At 39.4% G+C, this 15,138-nt stretch overlaps 1 protein-coding gene and 1 long non-coding RNA gene across 7 annotated transcripts in view; one reads left to right on the forward strand and one right to left on the reverse strand.

Moving 5' to 3' along the window:
* The window catches only part of Kcnq5 (potassium voltage-gated channel subfamily Q member 5), a 388,898-nt gene that overhangs the window by 160,723 nt on the left and 213,037 nt on the right, over positions 1-15,138 (reverse strand). The window lies entirely within an intron of this gene.
* LOC104857771 overlaps positions 1-15,138 on the forward strand; it is a 56,331-nt gene that overhangs the window by 37,179 nt on the left and 4,014 nt on the right. The window contains exon 3 of the long non-coding RNA XR_778958.1: positions 9,951-10,167. This is a non-coding gene — a long non-coding RNA (uncharacterized LOC104857771). The remainder of the gene's footprint in view (positions 1-9,950; positions 10,168-15,138) is intronic.

Raw genomic sequence — 15,138 nt, forward strand, 5'->3', positions numbered from 1 at the left:
GCTCTTCCATTGGGCCCTGCACCTCAGGGGCATGGCACTGACCACCCTAAGAGGGCTTTTCCAATGTTTTGGGCTCCACCTTATCATGACTTCCCCATTGTCATTAGATGAAATCTATCCAGCCCAGCTAGCTGTCTCCTTTCCCCAAAGAACAATATCCAGATCTGCTGTTCTTTAAATTTATTCACTTCATTGTTCAGGTGAGCCTCAGATTCACCCTCCTTCACTAAGTAGACACTACTGCTGGGGAATCTGTGTTCAAACTTTCCACTCCCCAGCTTTTAGCAAAAGTGTGTTTTCAAAAAGGACTGTGATAAGGATATGCAGGCACTGTCTCCTATCATACCACAGGGCCTGAGCAAACCTGAGTGCTACCAGTCTGTGTCTTTGGACTCCTTTACCTTGGTCCCTGAATTAATTTCACCAAACTGTGTTTAGTTTTCTTCTATCTCTGTTAGAAGAAGTAAAGGGCAGTCAACCAGTTTGCTGTATTTTAAGAGTTTCTCAACATTTTACATTCTGTTAGCTCAATGAGGCATCCTACGAAAAATCTGTGTCAGTATTTTACTTCAAGAATAATCTATGTTGTTTCTGGAAAAAAGGATGAAGTTCTAATGTGAGAGTGGTGACCTTTCAACACATATTTCATCTTGTCTTGGCTGCCGGAACCAGAGGGATGAATGTGTAATTCGTGTTAATGGAAATGAGTTTAGATCCATTATTAAAATGGAAGTACATGCTTGGGGGTGAACTTTGCTCCTGAACTTTTTGCACTATTCTGCCATTATTTCATCTTTTCAGTATTGTATTAGTCACAAATATTTAGAGACACTGCAGCAGGCACTGGGAATTTGGGCATGGGGGATCCATGCTCCAACAGGGTTTTCAGTTTAGTAAGAAGGCAGGCCTTTGATTATATTTTTATCCACTCAACTATTCTGCATGATGCGTGGTATATGGGATATGCCCAACTAAATGAGTAAGTGCAACAGTAATAAAGATGTATTTTTTAATCTATCACTACTCTTTCCTTGAAGTGAGAATACTAATTCAGCTTAAAGTTTCATTCTTTTTAAAGAACAAAATGACACCATTGGTTCAAATTTAACATAAGCTTACTGAATACATTTCCTTCACTTGGATTTCTGGAAAGTCTTTATTTTATTGGTTACTTTTGTGCACTCTTATGGTTGCTTTCATTTGTGCACTCCTGTCATGAATTACCAACTTCCGACTCCCAGGAACCTCCAAACGTCCTGCAGTTGTCTGGTGTTTTTCCCCAGAGAATTCTTACTAGATAGATATTCTCCCAGGAGAATGATTATGCTGCCCAAATTTCTCTTTCTCTTCCCCAAGGATATGAGAAAACACTTTTCAGTGCTTTGCTGAAATCAAGACATTTTATCTACTCTACAGCCCTGATATAGTAAGCTGATTAAACCTATCCAAAGAAGATATAAACATAAGTAACATTTCTTACTCTTGGCAAACGTTTTTGCTTTCTAGTAGTCACAGTTTTTATCTACATTTACTATAAATAATTTGCTTTAGTATTTTATTTGAAGTATTCCTAGGAATCGTTACTGCGTTTATCAGTATTGAAAGTCCAGGGCCCCTACTATACTCTTTTTTGACAGTCTGAGTATTTTCCTATCTCTGATCACTTGGCACTCATTCTATGTTTTCAAGGTTTATTAAATTTTATTAATAAGAGTCCTTTAATTTTATCCATGAATAATACTTCGGTGACTTATCTAGATGTCACTCCAAAGCCTTGTGCGTTCATAGGTGGGGGTTTTGAAAGGTGACTGAATCATGGGTGTGGGATTCCGGATCAGTCCGTGGATGGGATCTCAGCTGGGTGTGATGTGGGCGGGGAAGCCTGGTGGGAAAGCGCGCCTAGGAAGGTGTGCGCTGATATATGATGTCGCCCTTCTCCTTCCTTGGTTGCTTGCTGCTCCTCACTGCCATGCAGTGAGCAAGCACACAGCACCATCCAACTGTACATTTCAAAAACTCTGTCTGTAGTTAAGAGAACTTCCATTTTCTTTGCTTCCATCTTCTATTTTAAAATAGAGTATAAGTCTGACTTCCTTGGAGCATTGGTTTCTTTCTTTGACCTCTTGTAATTCTCTCATAAGTCTCTCCAGAGGGTTTCAAATCTCGTTTTACTGTTATTTAAAACAAAAAAAACAAGCAAACTGTTTTCCTAGCTTCTGTTTCTTTCTCTATGTGCATATTCTGTCCACCTCAGTCCTTGTTTCTGTGTTTGGAAAGGATTGCCACCTCCCCTCCCCTCCCCTTGGAGAGGCCTTGAGACAAGGAGGTCAAGACTCCTGCACTGGCCCCACCTGTGAGCATCTGTCTCTGTCTGAATTTCTGGAATATACTTGCTTGACCTGAAGGAACTGAATGGATTTGGTCTAACAAAATTAAATGTTTTACACAATGCACTCATGTATCCCACTTTTCCACGGTACCCCATTAATATGTACAAGTTCCGTGTCTTTATGTACCAGATAAAATATAGTTTAAAAATTAAATTGAAACCCCCATTTTTGATAAGAGTTTTTTTTTAAAGTTTTCATCTTATGTGGCAATGGACCATCAATGGCTGAATGCAGTGGTGTGGGCAACGGTCTTATTTCTTTATTTCGTTGTCTTCTGCTAAAATGCAACCTCCTTGAGAGCAGGAACCCTGTCTCTTTTATTTCCCACTACATTTTCATTATTAGAAACAAAGCCTACTACAGGTCCTTATCGTGTTGCACATATTATTGAGAGCACAGTGACGAGCCAAGCGATAGTCTAGACACTGAAGTTTCAGTGGAGAAGAACTTTCTCAAAAATCCCCACCCTTACACACCTCACACTCTAGTAGGAGACATGGGCCAAAAGTTATGCAAATAAACAAAATGCATTCTGTGTTGGAGACTGGTAACTACTGAAGAGGAGAAGGAAACAGCAGAGAAGGATCTGATGCAGAAAAGGGGAGAATTGAGTGTTTGGACAGAGCGGCAAGGGCAGTTCTAATGGAAAGGATCTCATATGTTGAATTTCCAAACTGCAATCCCCCAATTTATGAAGCTAAAGCAATGTTGCATTTGGCAGTCTGCCTGCATAGGCCGTCCGGACCTCACTCCTTACAGCATCCTTGTCATCATACCAATTCCTTGTTTCGAAGATTGTTTTCCTTCTCTCTTCCAAATGTCTCATCCAAACTGCTTTATCTAGATTTTAAGTTTTCCACAAGAACATTATTCCCCTCTTTTCTCCACAGTGGACCCGCTGGGCAAGGCTGTCTCCTTTCTTTTTTGCACAATGCTGTGCAGTAATATAATAATGTGCTGTGATCACCGTTCGGGGTGCTGCCTGCCCTGCCTGCAGCCAGAGTCAGCTGAGTGCCAGGCTCCTGCTTGATCACAGGCACACAGCCTCCCTACCATGCCTCACTGTCTCTCCTGCACAGTTGTTTTAATGATCAAATGAGAGTGAATCAAATTTATAATCTGTGTTCTAGCACAATAAATGAATACCAAATGGAGTTAAAAACCAATCACTCCATAATCTCGAGATGTTTTATTAACATAATAGGAATTATTGACAGCAGATTCAATGGGCTTATCATCTAAAACCTCTGCTCACAAAGCAAAGGCTTAAATCACATGATTTGGTCTAAGCAAAACCACTTGAACAATGACGTGGATATTGGGTTTCAGTGTGTACAACAGGTGTGTGAGGATGGCTCGTCACAGCATCTTCTCTACATACAGCAGCGTTGCACCTCGGTGTTCAACTCTTATAACTCTAGCTCCTGGGAAACCACTTGAGCCACCCCTAAATAAATGAGCAGTAACACCGGGAAGCTGTCTGGCTGAGGTAGGGATATGAGCCTCGGTGACACTGACCAGGCAGAGATTCCAGTTCACCATTGAAGCGATCACTAATGATTCTGCTGACCCGCACGGCATTGTGAATGCCCAGACAACCTGGCTATTGGTGTTGAGAAGGAGCCACTTCAGAGGGATCTGCTGAGTACAGCCACGAATGAAATAGAAGTAATTTTTAAGAGGCACTTGTAAAATCTATGCGAGTGTTTCCATTAAAGCCATCTTCTCAAGAGATTAATGTCAATGCTGACACCATGGAAAATAATCCAGTGTAATAGCTCTGGGGATACGAATCTGTGTGGATTAAATTTTCCGTGCTTTGTTCTGAAGGGTCTGTTTATGTCTGAAAATGAGCCATGGCAAAAGTTGAAAACACATGCTAAAAGATGTTTGACAATAGCTTTCTGGCTCGAATCATTTTTCCATACAACAGGTTGCTATAAAATTATGAGGAAAATAATGACTTAATCATTACAATTTGCTATGGCTTTTTGATGGTAACTTTTACATTCCCTGAAAATAGAAATTCTCAAGCACATGGATTTAACTACAGTGGTACTTTGGTTCATGAACTTCATTTGTTCTATGATTTGGGAAAAGTTGGCCATGCTTGTATTTGTGTAGGAAAGATGGACACGATCCTGTTTGTCACATGATGCAGAGTTTGCAAACAAAATAAAATTTTTGTTTGTGAACGAAATTGTTTGCAAACAAAAGCATGAGGTATCACTGTATCATCATTGAGAATGAAAGTAAAAATAAATAAAAATAGGCCTAGAGTTATATTTGCCTGCAAGTAAAAAACCATTTTAAAGTTCTATCCCTGATAATAACAAAATCAATTATGATTATGGTTGTTTTTACCTGATTAGATCCAGATAATCTACTATCTTCAAAAAAAATTCCTGGAAAGGTTTTCTGAGGCAGTCACACTTCACAGTGTAGCTCTTTGTTTCACACAAAGACTCATGCGGTGAGAGTATTTTAAAGCCATCAAAGAGTAAGAGCTTGTCAGGAAATCAAGCAGAGTTGCGCTATGTGGTCCATGAGTGGAGAAATGCTACTGCTTTTCTCTACTGTCTTTGGTCTCCAGAAATAAATTAGTAAAGGGATTCAAACAGATGAAAAAAAAATCTTCTTGAGTAGAGTAGTCTTGGCAGTAGACTTTATGAGGTGGTATATAACATCAGGAAAAAATAAATCCAGCAGACAGAAGTCTCCAGAGAGTAATAAACATAAACTCTGAAACTACTGCACATTTAAGTACCTGCCCATAGAAAACAAGATGGATGATTCTCTGGAGACCGACGCACAATGCCACTCACTGCTCTCAGTGACCAGAGTTAAAAGGAAGTTGAAAGGTCCTTGAGTGTGTGGAGTCACTGAAGTATTTATTTTATAGACTACAGAAACAGGCAAATTGCCGGCAGACACTAGGCAACGCATCCTTTCTCCAAAAGGACACTGACAGGTTTAAAGGCTGTAGTCAGTCCTCCAAGGTATGGTAAGGAAAAGGCTATGTCTTCTTTTGCTGCTCTTATATTGATAATTATTAAGAATTCTATCTCTTTTTGTGGCCAAAATATTAAATTGGTGATTCCACATGGATAGAAATGCATCGGGGGAGCCGAGCACAGCTCTCTCTAATATAATAATTTAGCCTTCACTGAAAATTCTACAGATGTTTACTTGAATTCTGTTAGCATAGTTTCACATGTACTCGTGAAACGATATTAGCTAATGATGGGAGATGTAACAATAGAAAGTGCTATCTGTATGGCTCTTTCCCCCTAAATTCTCAGTTTGTGTTGGGATTCATCTTTTTCATCTTTTTTTTTCCTATCTTTAAATGGAAACTGTCGACATAACTCACTTTTCTCATCAGTGGCTGAACGGTTACACTAAATAAACTTCAACATTCCTATCAATCAAAAATTCAGTTGCTTTAGGATACTGCACTGTCTGCTTTTTTTTTTTTTTTTTGGTACCAGGTACAGAACTCGGGCCCTTGTGCTTGTGAGGCAGGTGGCGGAACCACTGAGCCAAATTCCCAGCCTCCCCACTGTCTGCTTTTAGCCAGACCTTAGTGATTTTTGCTATTGAAGAGCCAGAAAGAGTTTCTGATTCCTGGCCCTCAAAATGCCCAAGGCTGGAGAGGACCCAGAAGTGTCACCTGCACTATCTAGAGAAAAACATACGTATTGTGTCCACTTCTTGGCATCAGAGTCTGGGGTACATCCTTTCCCACTAGTTATTGCTTGCTATACGTAAGGAAAGGGAGAGAAAGGAGAAGGATTAAGAGCAGAGTGAGTAAGCTTTTCCTGAAAAGGACCAGATAGCAAATATCTTAGGTTTTTTGAGCCACATGTCCTCACTTGCATTATTACTCTGCTCTGCAGTTGTTAGTGTAAGTGCAGCCACATCTTGTTAAAGGAATCAGTGTGGCTGTGTTCTAATAAAACTTTATTTACAAAAAGAGGTGCTGGGCCAGATTTGGCCCACAAGCCATACCATATTTTGCTAACTGTTGACTTAGAGTACTACAAAGGGCAGCAATGCGATTTCCACTCTCATCTAATGAGACAATGATAATTCTGTTCCATAGTTGATTCCCCGGAAAGGTTTTCAGTGTATGTTTCCTCGTACTCAACGCCTTGTAAGAAAGATCCCCTCATGAATACACTTTTATATTGCATTGACTGTGGATTTAATGGCTATCACTCAAAAATAAATTTAAAATACAGGGGACATATATGCATTTTTGTCTTTAAATACAAGAAATAAGCAAAAGACAAATGTTGCAGACAAAGCCATGTCACATATTTTAAAATTTCTTTGGCAGAACATTTGTAATGGTAATTTGCAATTGACAGTACCAAGAGAAAACAAGTTCAGTTTCATTGTTACTCCTATGCTGTAATTTGTATTAGGTAAAATGAGTATTAGTATTAGCTGATCAGGACAGCATTTGATCCGTGTCTTCTCTGTCTATTGTTGCTTGGTGGGAAACCATAGTTGAAAGAAAAACAATAGGAAATTAACCAGATACTCTTATCTGTGATGGATGTCTGGAGACTTTCACATTACTCTAAAATTCTAAGTTTGAGAACTTTCCCAGACCATCTCTCTTTTGCTGCAAAGCTTTGGGAAACACAGCAATGTGATATGCTCCAGTTTGAAAATAATGTTGCATAATAGTTCAGTCTCTTTAAGGATTTCAATAAAATCCATACGCTCTAGTTAAAAGAATTCAGACCCTTTAATGCATACTTACTTTTTCAATGTTTCTGAGAATAACTTTCCAACATCCAGTGCTTGAAAAAATGTTCATGGGATTTCTACAAAACTGCTGTTGGTGCTAAATTTTTTTCAATACTTAATTTTTTAATAGAGTTTTAGGGTCACAGCAAAATTGACAGGAAGATACAGAGATTTCCCACGACTTCAAAGTTTAAGAATTTTTTTTTAGTGAGTAAAACAATTTTAAAAATATAGTTTTCCTTTTTAATTAAAAATGTATAGCCCTACAAGTATGATGTGACAATGTTAACCAGTAACCTGTGTCGAACATACTACTAATCGAGGGACATATATTACAGAAAGCGGGGCTAATTTTCCTACGCCTTTGGGGTATCTGGGAATGAATGAACGAATGAGACTAGCTGTTGTTTTCCCCTGTTACTGAGAGCGCTTCTTTTTCATTTTGTTTTAGTGAGCTAGGTTGATTTGGTGGAATTAGTACTAGATTAGGCATTAGAAGGTCTGGAGTTTCATTTTAGCTTCACTGCCTCCTGGCTGGAAAATTGCTTATCTCTTCTCAGCTTCAATTCCTTCATTTGTAAAATGAAAAACTTGCCACATGCAGGTAGGGTTTGGTTACGTAGGCAATGAAAGGAAAGCATTTATAAGCAAAAGGTATTCCTGTGAGAGGGTTATGAAGTCTCTGGAGCAGGCCTTTGTCTTATTCCTTCGAACTTAAGAAAAAACGCATCAAACACTTAGCAGGCACCAGGGCCTTCTGCAAAGAAGTAGTTCAATAATTATTTGTCCATCAGACTGACTGAATGCCATATTTGATGATAAATAGAAACTAATCCGTTCACGAGGCAATAGAAAATGCAAGTCCCTACGAAACTGTGTCTATTTTTACATCTGATTTCTGAGAGGAAGAATTTGAAACCTGGCTTTCTGCTGTGACACTTTGCCTTCAACCTGGCTCAGTTCGCAGAGGTAGGGATTGTGACAAACATTGTTAGACTTGGGGAATTTCTTTTCCAGAAGCTAGAAGGCAATGCAGCCTTTGACACTGCTGAAAAGCTATAACAAGAACTTTTCAGAAATATCTGCTATGAAACACATTAGATCATGTGCAGTGTTTCCTATAACATATGCATCTTCTCACCTGGGATCATTAGATTTGGGATTACCAACACTGCATGTGGAAAAAACACTCTGCCATGTATGTTGTTCCAGAATATTGTGCTATATACAGTTATATACAGAGGTGCCTCGGTTACTTAATTCGTTCCCCGATTTGGGAAAAGACAGCCACATTCATGTTAATGCGGGAAAGATGGCAGCAGTTGTGTTTGTCACACAATTCACAAACAAAATTTTGCCAAAGGCTTCTGTTTGCAAACTAATTTGTTTGAAAACAAAAGCATCCATAAACCTGAGGTACCACAGTAGGTGTGCAGAGCGCACCGGGTGGCCCTCAAACTCTCACACAGTCATCAAGGGTTAGATTCCCAATCCATGAAGCCGATGGGTCCTGCCATCTGGGCACATAGTGTTGTGAGAATGAAGAATGAAAGATTGCAAACAAGCGTGTTTGCATTATGAGGGGAAAAGTGGTTTTGTTTTATGGCTAGTGTTTGTCAGTTAAACTGGTCTTCTGTGCAGGGCTTGAAAGCCAGGCCAAGCCTGTGCAGCAGTGACATCTGCCAATCCAGAGACCTGTCGCTACTTGACTCCCCAGGATCATGCAGCTACATGGACAATATGAAACGCAGCAGAAATATGGAGAGGTAGTAGGGAAAGGGCAATGATACTGACTTATGCTATATACAAAACATCGAGCTCAGCACATGGACCTTTAAGGATGATGTCTGAGAACCTTCTCACCACACAGTGGATTAACTAGCAGGTAACACAGCAGCCTGTCCGGCAGAAGGAGAGAACACAGTGAGGTACAAGTGGTGAAGGCAAGATGAGAATTCTGACTGCAGCTAGGAATGCGACAAGAGCTCAACAGTACTCCTGCAAAATATCTGCCCCAATACAACCGGCAAATTCTCTCCTAAAGGAAGAGGAATCCCTAACTAATGAGTGACCTTCCGAGGCTCAACCACACAAAACTCATTATTGCAGGCCAGAAAGAATCCAATTTCAACAATTTTACACTGGCATTATGCTTAGGCTTTGCTGTATAGAGATATTCATAAACACTTAAACACACCCCACACAAAGTTCATGGATTTCCTCTTCCCTGATTTTCCATGAATACTTTCTTGAAGATATGAGGGAAAAATGGCTTTCAAAGTTAATATTTGTAAAACCTTTCGCTTGTCTAAAAGGTTATCAGTTCAGTTACTTTCAAACCTGGTTATGCTTTCACATTAAAACATATCTTGAGGCCAGGGATGGTGGCACATGCCTACAATCTTAGCTACTCAGGAGGCTGAGACAGGAAGATCTCAAATTGAATGCCATGTTGGGGCATATGTGGGGGGCCCATCTCAAAACAGAGTACCACATAACGTGTGTTTTGGGTGCACATAGCTTATTCATTATTGAGGAATATCTGGACTTGCCACTTTTAAAATAAAACATACTTTAAAAATAAACTGAAATTGAGATGCAATCAAAAAGTTATCACAGGGGCCGGGGATTTAGCTCAGTTGTGTAGCTGTGCCTTGCAAGTAAGTGCAAGGACCAGAGTTTGAGGCCCGGTACCAAAAAAAAAAAAAAAAAAAAAAAAAACCCCCAAAAAACCAGTTATCATACAAAAGCAAACTACTGCCAGAAACTCAAATTGACTATGTTGATCTTACTCCTCAGCTCCTCCATCTGGGGTCGCTGCGTACGGTCGTCACATACCAGTTGAGTGACCAGCCAAAAGGGAAACCTAGTCAGAAGCCACATTGTTTATTCTCATTCCTAAAGGAAGCCACGCTTGGGAGATGAACAAACACCAGCTGCTGCCCAAGTCCACAGGCTGACCCTGGTGCTTTCATTCATTTCTGGCCACAGTACTGAGTTTGCACATTCTTTGTCTGTAAGTGCTGAATATATATATTAATTATATATAAATATAATATATCAGTATAATACTATATATAATTATATTACAATATAACCATTAACATATAATAATTATAACATAATTGTTATAGAATATAGAATATTGATATAGAATATATATTTCATAAATAAAGAGTTACAGATATCTGATAAGTATGTCTTAGTGAGTTTTAGGAAACTATCTCCTGATTATTTTAAAACAAGCCCACGATCAGTACGTACTTGTGAAACTTAGTCAAAATCCATAGAAACCATTGTTCCTCTTCCCCTGCTCTCCACACGTCCATGTCAACACTTGGGGAGATGCAGCCCCCCATGCGGCTCTTTCTTAAGGACGCTTTTGTTTCTTTTTAAAGTCCAACCTCTTGAGATTCCTTTCTTCACCATCCTACATTGTAATGATCTTTCTTTCTCTATGCTTTAGTGATTTTAAGTTTGCACTCGAATCTTAATAATAAAATAGCATAATGATTCCCCAATTCAGTGTTTCCAGACTGTTTTCAGTAGAATGCCAGCACCCCAAGAGATTTTTCTGTATCTGCCTCAAACCAGCATCTCTGTCAATCACACCGAGGGAACACTGCACTCAGTGACAGTCACTGGGCTCTTTTGTTGCAGGAATTCAGAGACATTTTCAACCCGTAATGCGAACAGCGCGGGTGCAGAAGAAACTGCAGTGTGTTGTTTACCTAAACCTTGGAGGGGGAACACTGTCCTGCTCACACTCTTAGGATAGCTTAAGGGATGCAATGTTTTTGAGAAACTGATGTGGAAAAAACCTAAGTTCCTGGAAGCACAGACCTTGTTTTTTATTGCTTTTGAGACCCCTGGGGATACCACAGTTCCAAAAACATCAAAGCACCCCATAAATATTTGTTTATATATTTCTTATAGTTGAAGGAAAATAAGAAGAAAGGAATGAAATATATTGAAAGATAGCTATGTATGAAGGGCTTTCAACATACATTTTCTCATTGATTCATTTATCTTTAATTAAATAAAGGGCCTCCTTCATTTTAGATGTACATCGTATAATTACATAAGGCCATTATCTTTCACTATACTGATAACGCTTAACCGAGGAAAGTTCTGGGGATGGATTATCAAATCACTGCAAGAACTTAAATACTTTAATGTCTAAAATGTTTACAGGGCAAGAAATATTTCTATCCTTATGAGGGCTATGAAAAGGAGGTGGGGGGAACAAACGCTAAGCTCAATACCATTGCACACACGGCAGTTCATTTTCTATGTATGAACAGAGTCTGGTGGAAAACTTCATAACTATCAGCTTGCTTTGTCACAGAGGAAGGGAACCTATGCTGAAATTTCATTCCATACAATGAAATGTGTAACAGAAGAAAATATTGCATCTTCTACATATATGTCTGTCCTTGTGTGTCTTCCTCTGACTTCTGCAAGACATTAAGCAAACCTGGTCTCGTACTTCACCTCATTCCTTCCCAAAGCAACGAGTCTTGGAGGATAATAGAGGCAGGTGCAGTGAAATCAGCTATTGGTAACTCCTGCCAATCATTTGGACAGCTGCTGAGTTACAGGGAAGTGCTAGGAGCCAGGCACAGTTCCTGTGGACTAAATTCTTCATCTGGGGCATTCGTTCCTACCCCACAGTATCTCTTTCCCCTGCCTCAAGCTGCAGCTGTATGTTTCAAATTGAACACAGTCAGGTTTCTGTCTACCTAATGCAAGTTCAGCTTTAATATAAATATTTGAGTGTCACCACAAATTTGAGGGAAAGGCACCTTTCAAAATACTGTTTTCCTTTTTATAATAAAAAGACTGAATAGAGTTTCTGATTCTATGCTCAGTGGAAATATTTGACTTCTTAACAAATATGCAACAGCTAATGAAGAAGGGAAATAGTATATTTATGAGATAATAACAAGAAGTTCCAGTAGGGTTTGGGATGACATTTCAAAGTAGTGCAGAAGCTGTCTGACTTCAGTAATTGGTGTCAGGGCCGCACAAGAAGAGAGTTTGTGGAGGGAATCATGCTCACTGGACCGGGTGGCTACACCAACCTCCATCTGATCTGGCACATGGCCCTAGGCAACCATTTAGTCGTCCCGGATGGAAATAGCATTTCTCTTCCATAAAACAGAGGTCAATCTATGTTGGCTGAAACATAGCTTTACATAACTTAAATCCATGCATCACTCCATGTAAAAGTGTGTTGCAGATCTCATGCCTAGACAAAGAGGGTTATTCTACACAAAGCACATTGGTAGGTGCTGCCAGCTCCCAAGCAACACAATTCAGTTGTAATTAACTCAGTTATGACATCTTCTTACAATTTTAAATGATGATTCCACATATAGCAAATGAAATCTTATTAGAAGCCCGATTGTTAAAAGTTTCAATTGAAAAACATAATAAACAAGGTGCTCCAGTGGGTAATGACTCTGGAGAATATGGGACCTTTTTTCTCTCCTGTAAAGTGATGGACACTTGAGGATGGCAGACAGAACAGCAATAAGAATGTCTGCTCAGATCACAGATTTCATATTCCCAACCATGCCACAATCGCTCATGACGAGATACTGGGGTGATGGCTCCAGGAAGGAAAACAAAAACAAAAACATAAAACCCAGAAGATACATCTCATTCTAGTTATTTGCAGTAGTTACATTCTGTAAAGTTGCAGCAAACACTGAATTAGCAACTGCCAAACTATTACTCCTCAGAAAAGTGCAGAGGCCGTCTTCTGCAAGCCTCTGGTCACAATAGTTTCATTAACTGGTCAACGCATAAGCTGTTTTATGTGTGTTTTGGTCTAGGGATACCTCATTCAGTGTGTTGTTGATTCATTAATGTTGGATGCACAGCCAACAGCATGCATTATAGCTTATACCTGCAAAAGCCTATCTACTCCATATGTATTTTCACAGCCTTGTTGTGCTTAAGAACAAAATACAGTGCTTAGTGTTTCCCTTAGGGGATCATTTCAAATAATGAGATTATTAAGAGAAACCACCAAAAATGTGAAAAACATGGCAGTAAATGGGTCTGGAAAGGGACGCATGTTTACCATGTGAGAACTGAAGTAAAAAGGCTGTCTTGCCTTATTCAAATTCAGTGGGAACCCACACATTAGGGAGTTACAGTTTTCATCTACCACAGTGTGAATGACCACAAAGATGTCATAAGTATTGATTTTCCTCTCATAAATTATTTTAGTGGTTTAACGAACTTGTACACATGAAACCCACAAGTAATGAGGACCACTTGTAAGTGTATGATGCATATAAATTTAAAGACGTGCAAATGCCTAAATACCATAACTTCTTTAAGAAGCAAATGATACTATTACCATTTTAATTTATGGAAAGTATGAGATTAAATAATGCATTCTTATATACCGAGTAAAGGAAATTAGTATTTATAGTTCCCATATAAATGATATCTTTCTATACCTTAATGCACAGTTTAACTGCAAAAAGTGGTTTGTTTTAGAATCAACATATAAACAGCTGCTATAGCAATAAAAACCATGTAGGCTGGAGGAGGCTTGTTCCTAATATTGATTAACACATTCCTAGGCCACATCCTTACAATAATACATAGGTAACTGCAGAGGTCACTAAGAGGAATGAATTGAGCACTTTAGACAATGTCATCATTCTTAATGTTTCACAGCTTACATTTAAAAGTCTATCAGGGCATCATCACAATTACTGAGTACACTGACTGAGTAAATACAAAACTGCCAAGCTACTCACTGACTGGAGAACTAACATAAAGGTAGCCAAGACAACATCACTGTGGTTCATTTAAGTATTCTTTTTAATTTTCAAATAGTGAGGATTCATGGGAACTCAGATAAGGCACTGAAACTCATTGTGGCCAACTTGACAAGAAACATAAGAAACTCTCTGTTTGAAAAATAAAAGCTGTGATCAGGAAGGTAGCCGCGTGGGTGCCCCTGAACCCTCATAACTCCCCTTACTCCCCCCGCCCCCCCGCACACTCTTAGACCTCCTGATTGTGCCAGTCTTTGGACCCACTCTGCAGAACCAGAGGTGGTCATAAAGGGTATTTTTCTGAGTTCCCAACTTTGAACATCTTTAAAGAAAGGGCGTGGGAAACCTGTAGTAGAACGGTGTAGAGTTCAACCATTCAGAAGGTTGGGGAACTCAATCTGGGCCTTGCAGCCCGAGGTCAGTCAGCATCATGGGGTTCAGCCATCAGCTAACTGAGATCAGGGGTCTTGTGTCCTAGCTCCGTCTGAGCCATTAAATGGTAAATATACTATATTGAAAAGTTTGTTCACTGTAGACATGTTCTGGACTGCTTCTGGATTTCAATTTAATTCAAATGGTTTAAGGGTGATAGACTAGTGACTACCACAGGTGGTCAGTTTCCAAGTTCTGTTTGATCTTAATGTGTTGCTGATTGTATCAGTTGGGATAAAGCATTGCTGTTGATTTGATGAGCTGTTTTCTCTGATGTTATGAAGATGAGAATGTCTGTGGGTCATTAGAGACACAGAAGCTAGGGCGCAACTATCCAAGGACAGCCTGACAACAAAAATAAAAATGAGAAAACACTTAAGCAAGACACAAAGACAGACTTCCAGTTAACCAATGGCAAACAGTAGGGCAAATGAGGATGAAAAGGCCGATAGTGAACGACCAGCACACCCTGAACTCAAAGCACAGGAAATAACAAAACAGATCAATCAGGCTCTAGAAAAATTCAAAACAGAAATAATTTTCCAGATAATCATAGAGATAGTGAGCAAAATGGAAGTCATGATTCGAGACTCTAGAGCAGAAACTGACAAAAAAATAGATGAGCTCAGGACCACGATAGAAGCCATGAAGGCCCAGCATAAGAAAGAAATGGAAAAAATAAATGCCCAACATAGGAAAGAAATGGAATCCATAAAACAGATTCAAACAGATATCCAGGAGATTAAACACTC

This window comes from Fukomys damarensis, unplaced genomic scaffold (genome assembly GCF_012274545.1).
Source record: "Fukomys damarensis isolate Sample0158 unplaced genomic scaffold, DMR_v1.0_HiC HiC_scaffold_27, whole genome shotgun sequence".
NCBI classification, from domain to species: domain Eukaryota; kingdom Metazoa; phylum Chordata; class Mammalia; order Rodentia; family Bathyergidae; genus Fukomys; species Fukomys damarensis.